The sequence below is a fragment of the Phalangium opilio genome, unplaced genomic scaffold (assembly GCF_054372755.1).
Source record: "Phalangium opilio isolate 3A_F unplaced genomic scaffold, DU_Popi_V2 ptg000021l_1, whole genome shotgun sequence".
NCBI classification, from domain to species: domain Eukaryota; kingdom Metazoa; phylum Arthropoda; class Arachnida; order Opiliones; family Phalangiidae; genus Phalangium; species Phalangium opilio.
Genome location: NW_028324153.1, coordinates 4,977,528 through 4,986,760, shown reverse-complemented (window position 1 = coordinate 4,986,760; position 9,233 = coordinate 4,977,528). Strand labels below are relative to the sequence as shown.

General features: G+C 45.7%; 2 non-coding genes across 2 annotated transcripts; both read left to right on the top strand.

Moving 5' to 3' along the window:
• Nucleotides 1-3,372: 3,372 nt before the first annotated feature.
• On the top strand, nt 3,373-3,445 carry TRNAS-GCU (transfer RNA serine (anticodon GCU)). Its single transcript has one exon. It is a non-coding gene; the product is annotated as a tRNA-Ser (tRNA).
• A 2,549-nt stretch (nt 3,446-5,994) lies between these two features.
• On the top strand, nt 5,995-6,067 carry TRNAS-GCU (transfer RNA serine (anticodon GCU)). The gene has a single exon. It is a non-coding gene; the product is annotated as a tRNA-Ser (tRNA).
• The last annotated feature ends 3,166 nt before the right edge of the window (nt 6,068-9,233 follow it).

Here is a 9,233-nt window from a genome sequence, read left to right as displayed (position 1 = left end):
GAACATTTAATTTTTGGGGTTCCGTGGCTCAATGGTTAGTGCGTTCGGCTGTTAGCCAATAGGTTGGTGGTTCGAGCCCTCCCGTGAGCGGTGTTGTGACGTCTCAGATGTAACGTAAAATGTCAGAGTTTTTCCACAATACCTGACCAGCATTTCATTTTTGGGCTTCCGTGGCGCAATGGTTAGCGCGTTCAGCTGTTAATCGAAAGGTTGGTGGTTCGAGCCCACCCGGGAGAAGTGTTGTGGGGTCTCAGATGTAGTGTAAAAAGTCAAAACTTTTCCACAATACCCGACAACCAATAAATTTCTGAGCTTCCGTGGCTCAATGGTTAGCGCGTTCGGCTGTTAATAAATAGGTTGGTGGTTCGAGCCCACCCGGGAGCGGTGTTTTTGGATCTCAAATGTAACGTAAATAGCCAAAGTTTTTCCACAGTACCTGACGACCATTTAATTTTTGGAAGTCCGTGGCGAATGGTTAGCGCGTTCGGCTGTTAACCGAAAGGTTGGTGGTTCGAGCCCATCCGGGAGCGGTGTTGTGAGGCCTCAGATGTGAAGTAAAAAGTCAAAGTTTTACCTCAATACCTGACGAAAATTTAATTTTTGGGCTTCAGTGGCGCCATGGTCAGCGCGTTCAGCTGTTAACCGAAAGGTTGGTGGTTCGAGCCCAAACGAGAGAGGTTTTGTGGGGTCTGAGATGTAGCGTGAAAAGTCGTAACTTTTCAACAATACCTGACAGCCATTTAATTTCTGAGCTTCCGTGGCTCAATGGTTAGCGCGTTCGGCTGTTAACCAATAGGTTGGTGGTTCGAGCCCATTCGGGAGCGGTGTTGTGACGTCTCAGATGTAACGTAAAATGTCAGAGTTTTTCCACAATACCTGTCGAACATTTAATTTTGGGCTTCCGCGGCTCAATGGTTAGTGCGTTCGGCTGTTAGCCAATAGGTTGGTGGTTCGAGCCCTCCCGTGAGCGGTGTTGTGACGTCTCAGATGTAACGTAAAATGTCAGAGTTTTTCCACAATACCTGACGAGCATTTAATTTTTGGGCTTCCGTGGCGCAATGGTTAACGCGTTCAGCTGTTAATCGAAAGGTTGGTGGTTCGAGCCCACCCGGGAGAAGTGTTGTGGGGTCTCAGATGAAGTGTAAAAAGTCAAAACTTTCCACAATACCCGACAACCAATAAATTTCTGAGCTTCCGTGTCTCAATGGTTAGCGCGTTCGGCTGTTAACAAATAGGTTGGTGGTTCGAGCCCACCCGGGAGCGGTGTTTTTGGATCTCAAATGTAACGTAAATAGCCAAAGTTTTTCCACAGTACCTGACGACCATTTAATTTTTGGGCGTCCGTGGCGAATGGTTAGCGCGTTCGGCTGTTAACCGAAAGGTTGGTGGTTCGAGCCCACCCGGGAAAGGTGTTGTTTGGTCTCAGATGTGAAGTAAAAAGTCAAAGTTTTACCTCAATACCTGACGAAAATTTAATTTTTGGGCTTCAGTGGCGCCATGGTCAGCGCGTTCAGCTGTTAACCGAAAGGTTGGTGGTTCGAGCCCAAACGAGAGAGGTTTTGTGGGGTCTGAGATGTAGCGTGAAAAGTCGTAACTTTTCAACATTAACTGACAACCATTTAATTTCTGAGCTTCCGTGGCTCAATGGTTAGCGCGTTCAGCTGTTAATCGAAAGGTTGGTGGTTCGAGCCCATCCGGGAGCGGTGTTGTGAGGTCTCAGATGTGACGTAAAAAGTCATTGTTTTTCCACAATAACTGACGAACATTTAATTTTTGGTCTTCCGTGGCTCAATGGTTAGCGCGTTCGGCTGTTAACCAATAGGTTGGTTTTTCGAGCCCTCCCGGGAGCGCTGTTGTGACGTCTCAGATGTAACGTAAAAGGTCAGAGTTTTTCCACAATACCTGACGAGCATTTAACTTTTGGTCTTCCGTGGCGCAATGGTTAGCGCGTTCAGCTGTTAATCGAAAGGTTGGTGGTTCGAGCCCATAAGGGAAAGGTGTTGTGGGGTCTCAGATGTAGCGTGAAAAGTCAAACTTTTTCCATAATACGTAATAACCATTTATTTTCTGAGCTTTCGTGGTTCAATGGTTAGCGCGTTCGGCTGTTAACCAATAGGTTGGTGGTTCGAGCCCACCCGGGAGATGTGTTTTTGGATCTCAAATTTAAGGTAAAAATACCTGACGACCATTTAATTTTTGGGCATCCGTGGCGAATGGTTAGCGCGTTCGGCTGTTAACCGAAAGGTTGGTGGTTCGAGCCCACCCGGGAAAGGTGTTGTGGGGTCTCAGATGTAGCGTAAAAAGTCAAAACTTTTCCAAAATACGTGATAACCATTTATTTTCTGAGCTTTCGTGGTTCAATGGTTAGCGCGTTCGGCTGTTAACCAATAGGTTGGTGGTTCGAGCCCACCCGGGAGCGGTGTTTTTGGATCTCAAATTTAACGTAAATAGCCAAAGATTTACCACAATACCTGACGACCATTTAATTTTTGGGCGTCCGTGGCGAATGGTTAGCGCGTTCGGCTGTTAACCGAAAGGTTGGTGGTTCGAGCCCATCCGGGAGCGGTGTTGTGAGGTCTTAGATGTGAAGTAAAAGTCAAAGTCTTCCTCATTACCTGACGAAAATTTAATTTTTGGGCTTCAGTAGCGCCATGGTCAGCGCGTTCAGCTGTTAACCGAAAGATTGGTGGTTCGAGCCCAAACGAGAGAGGTTATGTGGGGTCTGATATGTAGCGTGAAAAGTCGTAACTTTTCAACATTAACTGACAACCATTTAATTTCTGAGCTTGCGTGGCTCATTGGTTAGCGCGTTCGGCTGTTGACCAATAGGTTGGTGGTTCGAGCCCATTCGGGAGCGGTGTTGTGACGTCTCAGATGTAACGTAAAATGTCAGAGTTTTTCCACAATCACTGACGAACATTTAATTTTTGGGCTTCCTTGGCTCAATGGTTAGTGCGTTCGGCTGTTAGCCAATAGGTTGGTGGTTCGAGCCCTCCCGGGAGCGGTGTTGTGACGTCTCAGATGTAACGTAAAATGTCAGAGTTTTTCCACAATTCCTGACGAGCATTTAATTTTTGGGCTTCCGTGGCGCAATGGTTAGCGCGTTCAGCTGTTAATCGAAAGGTTGGTGGTTCGAGCCCACCCGGGAGAGGTGTTGTGGGGTCTCAGATGTAGCGTAAAAAGTCAAAACTTTTCCACAATACGTGTCAACCATTTAATTTCTGAGCTTCAGTGGCTCAATGGTTAGCGCGTTCGGCTGTTAACCAATAGGTTGGTGGTTCGAGCCCACCCGGGAGCGGTGTTGTGGGATCTCAATTGTAACGTAGAAAGCCAAAGTTTTTCCACAATACCTGACGACCATCTAATTTTTGGGCTTCCGTGGCGCAATGGTTAGCGCGTTCGGCTGCTAACCAATAGGTTGGTGGTTCGAGCCCATCCGGGAGCGGTGTTGTGAGGTCTCAGATGTGACGTAAAAAGTCAAGGTTTTTACACAATACCTAACGAGCATTTAATTTTTGGGCTTCCGTGGCGCAATGGTTAACGCGTTCAGCTGTTAATCGAAAGGTTGTTGGTTCGAGCCCACCCGGGAGAAGTGTTGTGGAGTCTCAGATGTAGTGTAAAAAGTCAAAACTTTTCCACAATACCCGTCAACCATTTAATTTTTGGGCTTCCGTGGCTCAATGGTTAGCGCGTTCGGCTGTTAATCGAAAGGTTGGTGGTTCGAGCCCACCCGGGAGAAGTGTTGTGGGGTCTCAGATGAAGTGTAAAAAGTCAAAACTTTCCACAATACCCGACAACCAATAAATTTCTGAGCTTCCGTGTCTCAATGGTTAGCGCGTTCGGCTGTTAACAAATAGGTTGGTGGTTCGAGCCCACCCGGGAGCGGTGTTTTTGGATCTCAAATGTAACGTAAATAGCCAAAGTTTTTCCACAGTACCTGACGACCATTTAATTTTTGGGCGTCCGTGGCGAATGGTTAGCGCGTTCGGCTGTTAACCGAAAGGTTGGTGGTTCGAGCCCACCCGGGAAAGGTGTTGTTTGGTCTCAGATGTGAAGTAAAAAGTCAAAGTTTTACCTCAATACCTGACGAAAATTTAATTTTTGGGCTTCAGTGGCGCCATGGTCAGCGCGTTCAGCTGTTAACCGAAAGGTTGGTGGTTCGAGCCCAAACGAGAGAGGTTTTGTGGGGTCTGAGATGTAGCGTGAAAAGTCGTAACTTTTCAACATTAACTGACAACCATTTAACTTCTGAGCTTCCGTGGCTCAATGGTTAGCGCGTTCAGCTGTTAATCGAAAGGTTGGTGGTTCGAGCCCATCCGGGAGCGGTGTTGTGAGGTCTCAGATGTGACGTAAAAAGTCATTGTTTTTCCACAATAACTGACGAACATTTAATTTTTGGGCTTCCGTGGCTCAATGGTTAGCGCGTTCGGCTGTTAACCAATAGGTTGGTTTTTCGAGCCCTCCCGGGAGCGCTGTTGTGACGTCTCAGATGTAACGTAAAAGGTCAGAGTTTTTCCACAATACCTGACGAGCATTTAACTTTTGGTCTTCCGTGGCGCAATGGTTAGCGCGTTCAGCTGTTAATCGAAAGGTTGGTGGTTCGAGCCCATAAGGGAAAGGTGTTGTGGGGTCTCAGATGTAGCGTGAAAAGTCAAACTTTTTCCATAATACGTAATAACCATTTATTTTCTGAGCTTTCGTGGTTCAATGGTTAGCGCGTTCGGCTGTTAACCAATAGGTTGGTGGTTCGAGCCCACCCGGGAGATGTGTTTTTGGATCTCAAATTTAAGGTAAAAATACCTGACGACCATTTAATTTTTGGGCATCCGTGGCGAATGGTTAGCGCGTTCGGCTGTTAACCGAAAGGTTGGTGGTTCGAGCCCACCCGGGAAAGGTGTTGTGGGGTCTCAGATGTAGCGTAAAAAGTCAAAACTTTTCCAAAATACGTGATAACCATTTATTTTCTGAGCTTTCGTGGTTCAATGGTTAGCGCGTTCGGCTGTTAACCAATAGGTTGGTGGTTCGAGCCCACCCGGGAGCGGTGTTTTTGGATCTCAAATTTAACGTAAATAGCCAAAGATTTACCACAATACCTGACGACCATTTAATTTTTGGGCGTCCGTGGCGAATGGTTAGCGCGTTCGGCTGTTAACCGAAAGGTTGGTGGTTCGAGCCCATCCGGGAGCGGTGTTGTGAGGTCTTAGATGTGAAGTAAAAGTCAAAGTCTTCCTCATTACCTGACGAAAATTTAATTTTTGGGCTTCAGTAGCGCCATGGTCAGCGCGTTCAGCTGTTAACCGAAAGATTGGTGGTTCGAGCCCAAACGAGAGAGGTTATGTGGGGTCTGATATGTAGCGTGAAAAGTCGTAACTTTTCAACATTAACTGACAACCATTTAATTTCTGAGCTTGCGTGGCTCATTGGTTAGCGCGTTCGGCTGTTGACCAATAGGTTGGTGGTTCGAGCCCATTCGGGAGCGGTGTTGTGACGTCTCAGATGTAACGTAAAATGTCAGAGTTTTTCCACAATCACTGACGAACATTTAATTTTTGGGCTTCCTTGGCTCAATGGTTAGTGCGTTCGGCTGTTAGCCAATAGGTTGGTGGTTCGAGCCCTCCCGGGAGCGGTGTTGTGACGTCTCAGATGTAACGTAAAATGTCAGAGTTTTTCCACAATTCCTGACGAGCATTTAATTTTTGGGCTTCCGTGGCGCAATGGTTAGCGCGTTCAGCTGTTAATCGAAAGGTTGGTGGTTCGAGCCCACCCGGGAGAGGTGTTGTGGGGTCTCAGATGTAGCGTAAAAAGTCAAAACTTTTCCACAATACGTGTCAACCATTTAATTTCTGAGCTTCAGTGGCTCAATGGTTAGCGCGTTCGGCTGTTAACCAATAGGTTGGTGGTTCGAGCCCACCCGGGAGCGGTGTTGTGGGATCTCAATTGTAACGTAGAAAGCCAAAGTTTTTCCACAATACCTGACGACCATCTAATTTTTGGGCTTCCGTGGCGCAATGGTTAGCGCGTTCGGCTGCTAACCAATAGGTTGGTGGTTCGAGCCCATCCGGGAGCGGTGTTGTGAGGTCTCAGATGTGACGTAAAAAGTCAAGGTTTTTACACAATACCTGACGAGCATTTAATTTTTGGGCTTCCGTGGCGCAATGGTTAACGCGTGCAGCTGTTAATCGAAAGGTTGTTGGTTCGAGCCCACCCGGGAGAAGTGTTGTGGAGTCTCAGATGTAGTGTAAAAAGTCAAAACTTTTCCACAATACCCGTCAACCATTTAATTTTTGGGCTTCCGTGGCTCAATGGTTAGCGCGTTCGGCTGTTAACCAATAGGTTGGTGGTTCGAGCCCTCCCGGGAGCGGTGTTGTGACGTCTCAGATGTAACGTAAAATGTCAGAGTTTTTTTACAATATCTGACGAGCATTTAATTTTTGGGCTTCCGTGGCGCAATGGTTAGCGCGTTCAGCTGTTAATCGAATGGTTGGTGGTTCGAGCCCACCCGGGAGAGGTGTTGTGGGGTCTCAGATGTAGCGTAAAAAGTCAAAACTTTTCCACAATACGTGACAACCATTTAATTTCTGAGCTTCCGTGGCTCAATGGTTAGCGCGTTCGGCTGTTAATCGAAAGGTTGGTGGTTCGAGCCCATCCGGGAGCGGTGTTGTGAGGTCCCAGATGTAGAGTGAAAAGTCAAGGTTTTTACACAATACCTGACAAGCATTTAATTTTCGGGCTTCCGTGGCGAAATGGTTAACGCGTTCAGCTGTTAATCGAAAGGTTGGTGGTTCGAGCCCACCCGGGAGAAGTGTTGTGGAGTCTCAGATGTAGTGTAAAAAGTCAAAACTTTTCCACAATACCCGTCAACCATTTAATTTTTGGGCTTCCGTGGCTCAATGGTTAGCGCGTTCGGCTGTTAACCAATAGGTTGGTGGTTCGAGCCCTCCCGGGAGCGGTGTTGTGACGTCTCAGATGTAACGTAAAATGTCAGAGTTTTTTTACAATATCTGACGAGCATTTAATTTTTGGGCTTCCGTGGCGCAATGGTTAGCGCGTTCAGCTGTTAATCGAATGGTTGATGGTTCGAGCCCACCCGGGAGAGGTGTTGTGGGGTCTCAGATGTAGCGTAAAAAGTCAAAACTTTTCCACAATACGTGACAACCATTTAATTTCTGAGCTTCCGTGGCTCAATGGTTAGCGCGTTCGGCTGTTAATCGAAAGGTTGGTGGTTCGAGCCCATCCGGGAGCGGTGTTGTGAGGTCCCAGATGTAGAGTGAAAAGTCAAACTTTTTCCATAATACGTGATAACCATTTATTTTCTGAGCTTTCGTGGCTCAATGGTTAGCGCGTTCGTCTGTTAAACAATAGGTTGGTGGGTCGAGCCCACCCGGGAGCGGTGTTTTTACCTCTCCGAGTGACGTATGTCACGGAGAGGTTCTGTAACGATCGTGTGTGTCTGTCTGTGTGTCTGTGTGTGTGTCTGTTGTTACACCCACACGACCGCGTTCGCAGTTTCCAAATCGGAGCAAACGTGTTCGCCATTTCCGAACTGCTTTCACAGTCACGGAAATGGCTACTCTACTTGAGTTCTCACACCACCATCTTCTGGTCTTTGTCCATCCCACACGGACACCAGTCTGTACTTACTGGCTTCTAACACCACCATCTTCTGGTCATTGTCCACCCCACATGGACACCAGTCTGAACACACTGGCTTCTAACACCACCATCTTCTGGTCTTTGTTTTTGTCCATCCCACATGGACACCAGTCTGTACTTACTGGCTTCTAACACCACCATCTTCTGGTCATTGTCCATCCCACATGGACACCAGTCTGTACACACTGGCTTCTAACACCACCATCTTCTGGTCTTTGTTTTTGTCCATCTCACATGGATACCAGTCTGTACACCTGGCTTCTACACCACCATCTGCTAGTCTTTGTTTTTGTCCATCCCACATGGACACCAGTCTGCACACCTGGCTTCTACTCCATCGTCATCGTTTGAATTAAGACATTCGCGGCGATCAGCTAGGGTTACGAGAAACGTCTAGCCTCCCTAAGGTGGGTTGTCCACCAAAGGTTTTCGCAATTGCGGTTGTTCTTGCTTTAAAGTGTAGTTCGACACCCTTATATACTACCTATTTGAGTAAGGCGACGCAACGGGCGTATGCTTCATTTCAAACGCCAATATTAGTCAGGTCTCTCAAGAATGTTTAATTGTTCTTTATCAAAACGATGTAACGCTCAATAAGGCAAACAACTGACGAAGAAAATATTTAATATTAATTATATTTATTTTAATATTTAAGATAATCTCTTTTCTCAACTCAAAATTAATACGGAAAGAGTTAAAAAGCAGTCTATGTTTTTGTCTGTGTGTGTGTCCGTCCATTGTTACACTAGTGCGTCGCGTTAGCAGTTAGCCTTGTGTTGATGTGTTAAGAAATCATACAGAACCTTAATATTCCCTTTTTCCATAATATAAAGTGAATATGTGGAAGTATTTTTCGTAATTATGATGCATTTAGTACTTTTGTAGCTTTAAAGCTCTGTTTCATTTTGATATTCCAAAGATTTTTTTTAATATTGTTATTTGAAATGGTTGTTTATATATTACTTAAGCTATACTACAACTGTATATAGAATAATCCTTGGTTTAGTGATTTCATGAAGAAAACTAAGACCTAGACTCCGGCGGGTATAACAAGCGCGCATTATCCGCAATAGGCTTAGTGAAACAAAGAGTAATTAATTGAGGCCTGAGGTGAAGTAAACTTTTGGCTTTGATTTTCGTCTCTGAAATGAAGAGACATTAACGGTTCAGAGTGAGCCGAAAGTTAAATACACTCTTAAATAATCAGGTTAAGATTTTAAAATAGAAGAAAAGATGGTGGCAATTAGATTAGTAAAAGGGCTTGTGGTAAACGGGTAGTAGGTACAGACTTATTATTCCCTTTATGGTGCGTATTGACTATTAGAGCGTCTAGCTACAATTCAGTTGGTGTTATTTAACGTTAACATTCATTTTGGCAAATTAAGAATATTGTTGAGGTGAGACGAGACGATAGTGTTTACACTGCAAACCAGTTGTGAATGTAGCTATCAGAATATACGGTAAACAGCTGAAGCGTAGACTTCATTTCCTGTTCTTTTCCCCATTGACTGATTTCCATGTGTCCAAGATTTGGATGTAAAATGTCGTCTGCTTTACTGTACATTCACTATGTTTGGAAT